General features: G+C 36.6%; 1 protein-coding gene across 11 annotated transcripts in view; it reads right to left on the reverse strand.

Moving 5' to 3' along the window:
• The window catches only part of TENM3 (teneurin transmembrane protein 3), a 708976-nt gene that overhangs the window by 347676 nt on the left and 346249 nt on the right, over positions 1 to 15051 (reverse strand). The gene's annotated exons all lie outside the window — the stretch shown is intronic.

Raw genomic sequence — 15051 nt, forward strand, 5'->3', positions numbered from 1 at the left:
CTTACTGACTACTGGAGATACCAAACTGACCTACAAGAAAAAACAAATGAAGACTAAAAAAGAGACATAGCAAGACAAAGTATCACATGGCTAGTAAACACACAGAGAGACAAACACAGACACAAAGTAGCAGATAATCAGAAGACCTTGCAATGGCCAAGAGCAGGAAAATTTAAAAAGACACAGAGGGGTTAATTTTGGTTGCACATCAAGCCTTAAGAAAAAATGCATACAAAGCCACAGCAACAGAGAGCAAATTCTGTCTGCAAAGATGTTAAAGAAATAATGTGCTGCCTAGTTAGCTGCATCAAGAAGACTGAACAGACTGACTACAAACAATGACATGACAAAGTAACAACAATGATGCATTGGAATATCTGCAAGAAATACAATTTGCCTGCAAGCAAGAACTGGCAGGACCACAAAATGGAAAATGGAGATACCAAAGTGCTCTGGGACTTTAGAATTCAAACAGTATGTGGTATCTGTCACATAACATCCCAGACTAATGAAATGTCAAGAAGAAAGAGCAAAAAGTGGGGATAATGGACACTGCAGGATCTGGAGACAACAGAATAGAAGAAAAAGAACTGGGGAAAATCATAAAACACAAAGATCTGCAAATAAAAATTGAACAAAGGTGACAATAGAAGGCAAACATAGTACCAATTGCAATAGGTGCATTGGGTGCAATTTCAAAACATCAGGAGCATCACTTTAATACCATCGGCATTAACAAAATCACCATCAGTCAATTGCAAAAGACAGCTTTACTTGGAATTGTTTACATCCTTTGATGATGCCTTTAATATCTGCTTATCCCAGGTCCTTGAGAATGACTCAAAGATGAATAATAATCCCAAATCCAGTCTAAATATCTAATTGATTGTGTGACAAATTATAACAACAATAATATAAAGTATAGTAAAATAAAAACAGTAAAATAAAATAAAAATCATAATCAGTGGATGATTTTGCCAGTGGCTGCAGCAAAATTTCAGACTGATTATGTACAACATCAAAATCAAGTTGCCAAAATTATACATTGGAAGCTTTGCCAGAAGTTTGGGTTTGAATGCAGCAAAAATTACTGGAAACATCAAGTTGACAAAGTTCTTGAAAATGAACAGGTCAAGAACTTGTGGGACTTTCAAATCCAAACAGACAGACATCTGGCCCACAATACGCCTGACATTACTATTGTGGAAAATAAAAAAAAATTGATTCATTAATATTGCAATACCAGGTGATGCACAAATTGAAGAGAAACATGTAGAAAAAATAATGAAATATCATGATGGAAGTTGAGCAACTATGGAGGAAGAAATCAATGGTTGTACCATCTAGATACCTGGAAATTTTGAACTCGTTACACCTAAATATTCTTACTTTGCAAAAAAAAACAAAAAAAAAAACATCTTACTTGGAACTGCCTATATACTCAGATGCTACCTGAACAGCTCTTAGGTCCTTGGTTAGGGCTTGAACTGCTAAGTTTTTAACCAGTCTCAGATTGAATCAAACTGCTGCTGCTGCTGATGATGATGATGATGATGAAAATATCGGGTAGCATAAATATTTAATAAATTATGGTTAGTCTAAACAGTTGGCTGATTTATATACCATCTGATTCCCCAGCGATTGGGCAGTTTACAATTGTAAATTACATTTAAGAACATAAATCAATAAAAAGGAAGGAAGGAAGGAAGGAAGGAAGGAAGGAAGGAAGGAAGGAAGGATCCTCAAAACAAAACAGCACAAAACAGAACAAAAGAAAAGAAACCCTGATGCGAATAAAAACAGAAGAAAGGGGGTCAGTTATCCTTGCCAAGACCTGGGTGAAAAGCCAATCATTTAAGGCTCTTTGAAATAGCAGTATTGTGAAATCTATTCAAGTTTCACAGGGAATTTCATTCCAGAGAGAAGGCACAAAGAAGGCACATTTTCAGGATCCTGTCAGATGACATTGTTTAATTAATGAAATCCAGAGGGCGCCAAGCCTACTAGATGAATTGGCCAAGCAGATAATATGGAAGACAGTCATTACCTCAAGTAACCAGACCTACCAACCACATAGGATTTTATAGATGCCAATCAACATTATATGTCTGATTTGGGTCATTATCCTGGTGGAGGAACTATGACCACAGAGCTTTCTAATACTGGATTTTATATTTCACTCCATAATGCCTTAATAATCTTCTGATTTCATTGTACTCTGTAAACATTCAAAGTGGGGTATATTGGAGGCAGAAAAGCAGTCCTATAACATTTTGGGGTACTTCCATGTATCACAATAGAGAGGGTGTTCTTTTCTTTCAAAGCATCTTCTATGAGTCTAGAGGATATGACTTACTAAAAACCTCTATATTTGTTTTATCTGTTCAAAGAATATTCTCTAATAAGGACCATGGTTTGTCAATGTGCATTATTGCAAACTTCAGTCCCTTTTTTTGTGTCTGTTCTTCTGAAGTGCGTTCTTTCAGATCTTTTGGCTATGTTTGTAACTGAAGAATATTGCACCTGTACCTGTTAAAGTTCATTCTATCATTTCCAACATTTTAAAAATAACATATAAATAGCATTTTGCCATGCATTATCTATCTCACTTAATTTAGTGTCATCTGTTAATTTAATAAGCATTCCATTTACTTCTCATACAAGTTATAAAAATATTGAGGAATTCATGGTTCATCTGACACTTTGGTTTCATCATGTACTTTTGAATATGACTTTAGAGCAGGGGTCTCCAACCTTGGCAACTTTAAGACTTGTGAACTTCAACTCCCAGAATTGGAACAAAGCTGGCTGAGGAATTCTGGGAGTTGAAGTCCACAAGTCTTAAATTTGCCAAGGTTGGAGAGCCCTGCTTTAGAGTAAACTAAGTGTCATTTTAAATGTCATACCATATAACTTGCTATAGTAACTTTGTAAAGTGATTTTCTGAAATCATAATATATAGAGAGCACAGGGGTCCAACCTTCTGGCTTGCCTGGGTTGCACTGAGTGAAAAGGAATTGTCTTGAGTTACTTATAAAATATATAACATCGTTAATGTATACATATAAATATCACTAAACATTACAAGTTTACAATCTTATGGAGACACATTACTTGCTGTCCAGGGCCGCTTGTGGGCCCCAGATTGGACATACCTTATGTAACGTATTCCTGCACCCTAATAAGGTTGATAATGCATCCTAGCATTAATTGATAAAAATGAGATAAAATGACCATTCCAACTTTTCAGAAAAGAGCAATTAAACAGAATCCAAAAAGCAAACAATTCTATTCTCATTTTGAAGCTAAAATATAATGTCAGCCTCTTAAGGTTATTTCTTGTAAATTTATGGAATGGTAATTAATTATAGCCAACTAGACTAATTTGTTTTTAAGAAAGAGACTATTCCTGCAATGTTTTATATGTTTTCACAAATAATTTAAAGAAAGAAAAAAGAAAGCAGTACCAGTGCTTTAACATGAAATGTTTAAATGTAAATTGAGGTTTATAAAAAATGTAATAAATGGTCCCACTAGGAGGGGAACCCCTCCTGAAACAATTCACATAACTAATCATCCATAAAACCTATTACAAATAAACACTCAGAAAAATTTAAAACACATGAAAAAATGATGGAATTTTCACTTCATTGACTTAAAGTGATATATGTCACAAATCAAGTGACTCAAGAAATCATTTTCTGAATAAGTGCATAAGGCAATCTGTAGCTCTGTCTTTTCGCTCAAGTATGACTCTTAATTCATCAACAGTAGTTAGTATCAGAAGCCTATACTATTATATACAAATATAAAGTATTCTTAATGGTGGTATTTTTAATCTAAAATGCCCTATGATAGTCCATCCTAAGAAAATTTCCGGAAGACCTCAGCTTACCCTTAAACTTCAAAATCAATTAAGTATAAATACATTATTTGCTTTCCTAAAAGATACCTATTACTGAATCTAAATTAATTCAGCACATATCTAAGCCTGAACACTATTAGATTTACTTCTGAACCTATATCCAAATATGTTTTTTTGTTTCTTTAAAATAGTTGTACTAAACTATTTTAGGGTGCTATCTAACAAAATGAAATTCAATGGTGAAAAAAGTAAGGTTCTACATTTAGGCAAGAAAAAAATGCACAGGTACAGCATATGTGCTCAATAGTGGTGACTGTGAGAGGGATCTTGGAGTCCTAGTGGACAATCACTTAAATATGAGCCAACAATGTGCTGCAGCTGCCAAAAGAGCCAACACAGTTCTAGGCTGCATAAAAAGAGGGATAGAATCAAGATCACGTGAAGTGTTAATATCACTTTATAATGCCTTGGTAAGGCCATACTTGGAATACTGCATCTAATTTTGGTCGCCATGATGTAAAAAAGATGTTGAGATTCTAGAACGAGTGCAGAGAAAAGCAACAAAGATGATTAGGGGACTGGAGGTTAAAACATATAAAGAACGGTTGCAGGAACTGGGTATGTCTAGTCTTACGAAAGAAGGACTAGGGGTAACATGGTAGCAGTGTTCCAATATCTCAGGGGCTGCCAGAAAGAAGAGGGAGTCTCCAAAGCACCTGAGGATAGAACAAGAAGCAATGGGTGGAAACTAATCAAGGAGAGAAGCAACTTAGAACTAAGGTGAGATTTCCTGACAGTTACAACAATTTATGAGTGGAACAACTTGCCTCCAGAAGTTGTAAATGCTCCAATACTGGAAGTTTTAAAGAAGAGATTAAATAACCATTTGTCTGAAGTGGTGTAGGGTTTCCTGCCTAAGTAGAGACCTCTAAGGTCCCTTCCAACTCTCTCTTCTCTCTTCTCTTCTCTTCTCTTCTCTTCTAATATGCCATTTCAGAAAATATAGTTGCTGAAAACTTAAATATCCAAGCAAGTAATCATCTATAAAGATAATTATACTAATTAATGTGGATTATATATATTCCCTTCTCTCCCTTTCTTGTTGTTTTTTTTTTTGGTAAAGTTAGAGTTCTGAAAATTAGCTAGTAATCATAACTTTCTATGAAACTGACAATTAGTTAACAATATAATTGATTGATTGATTTAAAACATTTAAATAGTGACTCATCTTATATTCTGGGTGGCTCCAATTTTGAGACACTTATAGAAGAGCAAATAAAAAACATATTACCATGACAAAAAAATTACAAAAGGAACATTCAGGAACACATTAAGAAATCATCATTTGTCAAACATTGAGGAATTATTTGAAAATAGATTGTTATGCAACGTAAGGCATTTATTCAATTGTACTTTTTTATTAACAGGGAAATGAAATGTGACTTCTACTTATTTAATCAACATAGAAATAAAAAAGAAATTTCCTCTATATTTATATATATTCTCTAATTACTTATGTAATGAAATACATAAACCAGTACACCTAAATGGATTATTATTATTATAAGTCTGATTGCTGAACCTGCTGCCATTCCTTTGGTTGTAATCAGGGGTGGGATTCAAATTTTTAACAACTGGTTCTGTGGGCGTGGCTTAGGTGGTGGGCATGGCTTGGTGGTCATGTGACTGGGTGGACATGGCTTGGTGGTCATGTTATTGGCTGGATGTGGCCAACTCAATATCACTCACATCGAGGAACGCATCTCCTCGCCTGGCCTCTCATGACTGTGGGGATGCTGCAACAGTCATAAGTGTGAAAAATAGTCATAAGTCACTTTTTTCAATGCCATTGTAACTTTGAATGGTCACTCCACACAAGCAAAGTACCAGCAGAGGAAGGGAAAAAAAACTCCAGAGACGTTCCTGAGACAAGAATGTAATAAGGGTTAATGGAGAGGCAGTTTCTGTAAGCAACACCAGAATGTTTCCTTCCTGCCTTCCTTACAGGATTAGGCCAGTAATTTCTTCTAACAACTGTTTCTCAGAACTGCTTAGAATGTTAATAACCGGTTCTAGTGAATAGGTACGAACTGGTAGAATCCCATCCCTGGTTGTAATCATAGTCCTGTATTTTCGTTGTGCTCACTGACTTTCATTATTAGCATTTGCAGATGTTGCTATCAGAGAAGTACCATCAGCATAGCACAGGTTATTGATATTTCTTTCTCCAATTTTAAAATTATGCTCACTTTCTTCCAGTCCACTTTTTTTCAATATCTATATTTTGAGTAAATAAGGCAATAATGTACAGCTTTTCCTCACTTCTCTATCAACATGGAGTCAATCTATGTTGCCATGTTCTGTCTATACTGTGATTTCCTCCACTTTGTATAGGCTTGATGTGACAACAATATTTTGTATCGCCATGTTTTAACATAATCTAAAATGACTGTCAAGTAAAGTTTTTTATCATCAATGAAGCACTTACATACATCTTTTGTATTGTTGTTTCTTTCTTTATTAGATTTTTATTATTTATTTATTAATAAATATTAATTATTTTATAAGTAACTCAAAGTGATGAACATACAGAATACTACTTCCTACCAGGGGTGGGATTCAACTAGTGTTACTACTGGTTTGGTGAGAATGTGTTTTGTGTGCGCATGTACAGCATTTGTAAAAAAACATCAGCTGTGTTGCCCAGACAGCTGACAAGCACTGCGCGCAGGTGCGCAGCATTTGAAAATCCTCTTCTTTCCTGCTTTTTCAACCTCAGCTGTACCGCACAAAGCAGCTGAGGTTGAAAAAGCAGGAAATAAAGGACAGCCAAAAGCCTGGATGGGTGGGTGAGCCAAACAGATGACCAAAAGGTTGCAGCAAACCGGTTTAGTGTCTGCTGCTCTTCAGAGTTGCCAGTTCCATAGAACCGGGCCAAACCAGTAGCATCCCACCCCTGCTTCCTATTCTTATTTTCCCCACAACAATAAATCTGTGAGTTAGGTTGGCCAGAGAAAGAGTGACTGACCCAAGTATTCTATGATGTATTAGCAGTGAAGTCTCATGTTCTTTAGACTTTTCCAACATCAAATGAATACCTGACATCTTTTTTCCCATGTAAAGCCCTAATCTCCACTGGATGTTCACAAGCATTATTTTCCTGGCAACTTTAAAGTTATCATAGTTAACAGTATATTATTAAATCTCCTTTCTTTGCTATTGGTAGATAGATTGACCTCTTCTTGACTTTGTTTCAACCACATTTCTTTGGCATACCTTGGTTCAATTGTGGGATTCAGATGGTTTGCACCAGTTCAAGAAAACTGGTAGCTACTTTATGAACAATTTGACGAACCAGCTGTTGGAAGAAACCTCCTTAAAACAGCCTTTTGTTTTTCCCACCTATGGGGTTAATCCTGTCAGGAAGGCAGGAATGAGGTGTTCTGCTGTGCCTCTGTGTGTTGTTTCTAGCCTAATCCTGCCTAACTTTATTGCCTTGCTTAAGTGTTTTCAGAAACTGCCTCTGCTGTTAAGCCTTTTTACATTGTAACAGCTATTGATGGCTCTTGGCAGTATACCCAGACTTTCTTATAGCCTGAGTGGCTTCTCTGGAGTTTTTTCCCTTTGCTGGTACTTTTATTCCAGGGCTTTACATTCTTAAAAGGGAAGGGTTGTTTTAAGCTTTTTACACTGCTTTAGTGGTGCCTGGCACTGTCCTTTTGTGGTGTATTTCCAACACAGCCGAATCTCCTCCCAGCCACTCCTTGCCTTCTCTGTTCCCAATTAAAGGTGGGAAAGGGCGATCATGTGCCTCTTTCTTCCCTTGATCCATAATCTTCTCTAAATGGAGTGATCTGGCTAGTTTTTGGCTTGTTTGTTTGTTACAAAAAAAGAGGCTTCAGGTCTCTCCCCCCACACACACACTGATAGGAAAGCAATGATGTAATCTTTTCGGACCACTGCTGCCTGCCTGATTAAGCAATGGCTGAGAGGCAGGATGCAAGCTTGGCACTGTCTGATTTTTTTTTACTGCCTTTCTGGGGGCATGTGGTCTTCCCTTAAATCTGGATGATTTCCTTAGGATATCTTGTGAGGTGAGTGAGACCAGCTGGTATCTTTAAGTGATGCAAATGGACCTAAGGAGTGCTTCTCCTGGGTTGGAAAGGATGCTTTGTTAGTTCACTGAGCACAGGAGTCTCTTGTCTATGAGGATTCTTCAGTCATCCAGGTCATGGTTGTCCCAAAGGTGCTTATTTAAAGAGGTGTTCTGTCCTAGGCTTCACCAAAAAGCACTAAGCCAACTCTGAGTCCCATCAAAACCTCTTTTATTAAATTAATGTGAATTTAGTGCATTCACATTCAGTCAGCGGCTTGGCAAACAGTATTGCAAAGGTATACTAATTAGCTCAAACCTTACCTATCCTGGAAAGCTGCCTGATAAATATTTCCACATGCAGTGCTGACAGGGAAGGGCTGGGTTACACAGACAAATCTTCATGAGGCTGGAACGAATGAACGAACAAGCAAGTCGTTTCCTACAAAAGCCCCTTCCACTTTTTCTCCTCTTTTAATCCTCATGGGAGGGGCCATTCATCATCCACCTGTGGCCTTATTCCCATGTTGACCCTGAGTTCTTAATTGTTCCTTCATTTTGGCAGCTCTACGCATGCGCAGGCTGGGAATCGGTTCCAGAAGCTCCCCCACCCCAGTGCTGTCTGAGCCAAAAGGCAGCTGATGACTGCCAGCCTACCCTGGCCCCATCTCTGCTTTTGACGCAGAGCCCTTGTCTGAGCCTTCCTCAGCCTCCAGGACTAGCCCAGTTTCCTCCCCAACCTCCTCGTTATCTGACTCTGCTGCCAGCTCCATCAGCTGCCGCCGGGCCACAACAAGAGGCAACTGGACTTTCTTGGTTTCCAGAAAGTCTCTTTGCTTCTTGAAAAAGCACCTTTTGGATAGGAGTCTCTTGTATCACTTCGGAGTGGCCAAGGTACATGATTGCTGATAGTAAGATTTTTTTTAAAAGGAGGTAGAGGTGTGGATCATCCATCCAATTTGTTTTAGTTTTCTCTCTGATAACATGGCACCAAGCTTGAAGTTTATTTGGATATCTGTGGCATGTACTAATTTTATTGTGATCCTGAGAATCTGGGAGGACAGAGACTTGAACCTGGGTTCCCTATATACTTTGTTTATTTGTCTCTTTAGCTTGGCGTTTTGTAGGCCAAGTATGCCCACTAACTTTCTTGAGAGCTTAAATGAACTCTCTGCTAAAGTGTTTCATTTTATGAGCAAAAGTTGGCTGCTGATAATTATTGTTGCCTTTTCACTACTTTGATTCCTTAAGGTGCTCTAGCACCCTGCCTGATTTATAACTCCAGATTGCAGGTATTGATGATGAAAAGGAAGATATTCAGACAGAATGGTTTAGGTTCAAATGCTGGCTGTGGCTATCATTGATTTTCAGTGTGTATTCCTCCATTTCTAATGTAATGATTGGTATTTAGGGTAGTTTTTTGCAAGCAAAGAACTGTATTTTTGTACAGTTAATCCTTGACTTACAACAGTTAATTTAGTGAGCATTCAAAGTTACAATGGCACTGTAAAAGTGACTTATCACCATTTTTCACACATCTGTTGCAGCAGCCCCATGGTCACATGATCAAAATTCAGATGGTTGACAACTGTGTTAATAAATACATTAATAAATTTCTCACTTAGCAAGATAAATTTTGGGGTCAATCGTGGTCATAAGTCAAGGAGAGGCCGGGCGAGGTGAAGTGAGACTGGCTGTGACAAGGAGTGCCTGGGAGGGGAGGGGACAAGTGAAGTGGGGCCAGGCATGGTGAGGAGAGGCTGGGCAAGGCGAGGCGCCCCTCGATGTGAGTGATGTCAAGTTGGCTAGGCCCACCCAGTTACATGACTACCCAGCCACGCCTACCCAGCTGGTCATTAGGGCAGAGAACCAGCTGTTAAATTATTTGAATCCGACCACTTGGTTAGATCCTTTAATTCTTCTTCTTCTATTGCTTGCCAGATGTTTGCATATATTCCATCAACTGCTGCAGCATTCTGACTTAGTAATGACCAGTGTCCTGATCTAATTTCTATTTTCTAATACCAGAAGTTCTTGTAAATAGGGGATGTCTTCTAAATTATCTTGTCTTTTCATATCTCTGCTGTACAAAATTTCAGTTATGACAGGTCTCATAAACTATTTGAAGATATTATACGCCACCCCAGAGCTACTTATGATCCATTTTTGGAGTTACAATGGCTGCACACATACCCTGCAGTCACGATTGTATTTTGGATGCTTGATAACAGCTCACCATTACAGATATTTGCAGTGTCCCATGGTCACATGAGAGCAATTTGCTAATTTTTGCTGGTTGCTGGTGCATACTTCCATCTTTGGCCAAAAATGCCCATGGCATTCACTTAATGACCATTCTAAAAAAAAATATCAAAATACCTTGCTGTTGTCACTAAAGCATTCTGCTATATTTCTGTCATCCAATATTGGTGCTTGCTTGATGTAGCTGGTAGAGGGATGGCCTTCAAACCTTGGATGAACCTTCCAGAATTTATATGCTCTTGGCACACACTCCTAGCATTTTTCACTTATTCTTCCCAGGATCATATACTCTCCCTACCCTAATGGGCTTGTGGTTCATGAATAGTAATAAACATTGAATAGGAAAGACAAATAACTTAAATTCTAGATAAACTTGAATAATTGCTACTGTCTGTAAACCACTAACATGTGAATTACCAAACTTCATACAAGTCAAAGTGAAGAGGATTCCAGCTCTGATCTACTTATTGTTATACTGTCAAGAGTCCTTCAGAAGAAATTATGCAGGCAGGATGAATTAGCAAAAATTCTTTTTGATGTAATTATAAAAAATGAAGTACTTTTCATAAAGCTGCATGATAGCAGAGATTAAATAGTAAATTTAATGGCTGGCTCACATTCATATATCTTCAACTGTAAAATAGCAATTTTAGAAAAAAAATTCTAGTAATCTGCTCCAACTGCCCCAATCATTACCTTGACTTTATAGTGCCAAACTTTATTTAACAATAAACTCCCTTTGGATTTAAGGTGGGGATTAAGATCAATATAATTTCTATTTGCTTGTAAAAGCCAAAAAGTTAAAAAAAAAAAAAAGCATGCCAGGCAATATTTTTTGGATAAAAATACACTAAGAATTGGGGAAAGGTTGTAAATGTCTGATTAAAAAGCTGGAACAACTCTATATGAAAAATGAACAAAGAGTATGCATATGTTCTCATGTATTTTTCTATATAAGCTATTTTAGGAAATCCCTAGAAAAAGCACACCATACATCAGGGGTGTCCAACCTTGGCAACTTTAAGCCTGGAGGACTTCAACTCCCAGAATTCCCCAGCCAGCAAAGCTGGCTGGGGAATTCTGGGAGTTGAAGTCCTCCAGGCTTAAAGTTGCCAAGGTTGGACACCCCTGCCATACATGGTTGTTGACTGCAACTCACTCCCAATAGAAAACCTTGAGTAACAGGCTTTAATCAGAGTGCAAGCACAATATAGTGAAAAGAGACTGCCAAACTCTCTTCAGTGGGTAGTTGTGACAGGAGATCTTTAACCCTTTTTTCACACATTCTCAGTTACAAATGCCTTGTTAAGCTGTTTTTTAATTACTGTTTCTCTCATGCTGTCTTCTGAAGTTAGAATATCAAATAAACATAAATTCAATTCAGGTTTATTTGACATTATATTAAGACGTCAGTTAAAGCTAGATTATTGGTCTCATTTACCAAAAATATTGTCAATGTATGTCTAGTATGGAATGAAATGTGTACACAATAAATTTTATCTAAAAATAAACCATATATATAAAACAATAATATATGAAATTATTACTATTGCTAGTACTGTAACATCTGAAATGGTTATAACTGTAGCTGTGAGCTTTGGAACAAGTCCTTAGAAACTCCTATTCTCTTTTACATAGGATTTATTACTTGAATTCTCTCTCTCCCCCCTGTCCCCTCCCTCCCTCCCCACCTACCCCATCTTTCTTTCTTGTTAACTGAAAAGGTTGAATATTGCCATCATAATCTCCATAGGAAGTTCAATTTTCTAATAAATATGACTTTTTTGTAGGCCAGATACATTTTGTACTGAAGGAGATACAGATTAAATTTTACAAAGTAGATTGGAGACTGCAAGCTTTCTTAAAGGTACAACTAATGGCTTTTTGCCTCATATTATTGTTGCTGTTCCCAACATAATTTCTACCACAATGTAGAATCATTCGTTTAAAACAATTACTTGCCAGAATTTCATGTAGATGAGATATAACTCTCAAGTTAAGCCCAGACAGGAACTCAGTTCTAACCAGTAACCAGTAACGCAAAGTGTGAAAATATAGAAAATACAACTTTTCAACAGGTCAGTCACACGCAGAAAAAAATCTTGTAAAATTTGCCAAAAAGATGCATTCAATATTATGTAATATGTCTGAGCATCTGGTTGACTGTGCGAACCATAATAGAAAATATTGTAATAAAATATAAAATAATGCAAAGGAGTTATAGACCATCCATATATTCTTTCTTTCCATCAAAACGGAAGTTTATCAGTCCCCAGTTAAGAAGGGCCTTATATCAAGTAAAACAAGAGTCAGAACGTAATCTAAAGTTCTACTCCTAAACTTTTACAGATTTTTATTCTTACCTGATATCATTTTCAGTTTACTTTGTTTTACAGAAAAACTAAATGCGCTACACTTGCATCTTAATAAAATGAAGCAAGAAATACAGATATATAGTCCACCTAGAAAACAAATTTTATCAGAATATAGTAAAATCTTACACTGTCTGAAATTCTGACTTCTTTGTAGTATTACTCATTCTATAAATCATTATGGCATGTCCTAGTGAATAATGGAAAAATAATTAATCTTAATTCACCCTTTTGGACCAGATGAAATACTATGGAAAAAAGTGGGAATATCTCATGAGAATGAACAAATTTAAGAAAGAAAATCTTTCAAGTGTTAGCAGGTCAGACATTGGACAAAAAAGATATAAAAACATGTATGCATGTTCTATTGCTGTCACCAATGCTAACAGTTATAAGCTTTCACTGATGTGAATAATTCAAAATGCCATCTGTTTTGTTCAGTGTAAAGCTAACATGCAGAGAACAAGGTCAGTCTCTTCCATATTCTTAGCCACTAAAATTTCTACCTTGACACCAGTCTGATTGTATGATACTCCTAGTGTTGGATGTGAATGTTCTAATAGCTTCTTAATAGCAGATAGTCGATTTAGTGTATTGTACAAAAAATAAAGGAATAGGCAGACGAAAGACTTCTATGTTTATAAACACAGTACCAGCATTCAAGTCCTTTAAAATCTGTCAAATATTTAAAACCAATAAGACTATGTATACTGAGAAAAAAAATATGCATATCAATTGTAAGGGGTGTATGAAATAAATAAGCAAGACAATTGTCACAATGTTACTATGCTTGATCCTTTTAGTTATCGTGTGCAAGGATGAGGCTAAAGCAACTGTTCTGATGTTAATACAGTCCTCTCCATTCTGAATGACTGAATTACTACATAAAACATCACTTTGCGAATACCAACATGGCATTTCCCATGCTGCCACTGCAAATATGATAACATCTGGAGCAGAAAGGGAAATTGGTTCTGTTTTAGAATCCAATAAAGGTTTTTGTAATGTTGAAGCTATAAAAAACAAGTCAATGTAGGAAGATTGGAGGTCATGAGGATCTTAAAAAATTGGATATAGTTTGTCATCCTTATCAACTAGTCAAATTACAGGGAACTCCCAAAAATGTACTCACAATCCGGTTTCAGAGTTCTGATGACCGCAAACACCATGGTCATGTTGGGTGCTTGATCATTGGCTTATATTTGTAATCATTTACATTACATGACTTCAATTTTTGGCAGCTTTTGCCAGTTATAAGTGTTTACATCTGGTTTACAGCATTTTACTTTACTTGATTGATTAGCCCTTGGGCCATATCAAAGTGCAGAGTTCCAGACACAAATTATTAGTAAAATCTGATAAAAACGATTTAAAATGGAATTGGATAAAATACAATTTAAAATGAAATTGGAATAAAATTTGATTTCAAATGAAATTTGAATAAAATACACTTTAAAATGAAATTGGAATAAAATACAATAATTTAATATATAGAAAATAAAATATGCTAAATTATATTTCGGGATCACCCCTACAATCTACCCCAATCAGTCCCACATATGCCAATTTCAATCGAACCATTTTGTTTAAGTACAATGCTGTGTTAAATGTTATTTTCAGATTTTGGTTGCGCATAAGGTAAGTTGCTTTGATATATGGAGATCCCAAAGGGTCATTTGTTTGATATATAGATTAAGGTACCTGTCTCTCACCCTCTTATACAGGCAACTATCAGATAGGATGTGAGCCAGGTCTTCTACCTCTGCCGCTCTGCAAATGCAGAGACATCCATTGTAGGGTATAGAATGGAATCTCCCATATCTGACCATTGTGTCAAGCTCTTCGAATCTCACTTGCATAAATATCTCCCTAAGATGTTTTGGCAGTTGTAACTTTAAATAGCTGTCTATTTGAAAAGTATGTTTGCATTTGCTCAGCCATTTCAAATTACCCACCTTACTAAGGATAGCTATATCATTCTGTGCTTCTATATCCTTAATTCCTTGGCAGCTTTTTAAAAAATCATTCTCCTGTTATGCAACAGACAGGAAGGCCACAGCTTCTTACAAAATTTGTTAGTTTGGTGATCCAGGAGATTTGAGATTGTGATTTTACTTGCTCTAGTAGACATAACTTGGGGAGTCTATCAGTCTCCATTTCATCTCATGGTGATGATCTTTATCCCACATTTTTCTACTTTACCAAGAAGAAAGCTGTGATATATTTTGTAGAATGCCTTGCTGAACTCTAAATATGCTATGTCCACAGCATTTTGCTGGTCTATTAATTTAGTCCTGTTGTCAAAGAATGAAATAAGATTGGTTTGGCATGATCTGTTCTTAACAAACCCGTGCTGGCTACGAGTTATAACTTTATTTGTTTCTAGATGTTCGCAGATCTGTTTTTTAATTATTATTTTCACAGTATTTTCCATGTATTGATGCTAGGCTGATTGTCTG

Source organism: Notechis scutatus, chromosome 4 (assembly GCF_049901735.1).
Source record: "Notechis scutatus isolate UNSWTSFEM ecotype Mainland chromosome 4, rNotScu1.2, whole genome shotgun sequence".
NCBI classification, from domain to species: domain Eukaryota; kingdom Metazoa; phylum Chordata; class Lepidosauria; order Squamata; family Elapidae; genus Notechis; species Notechis scutatus.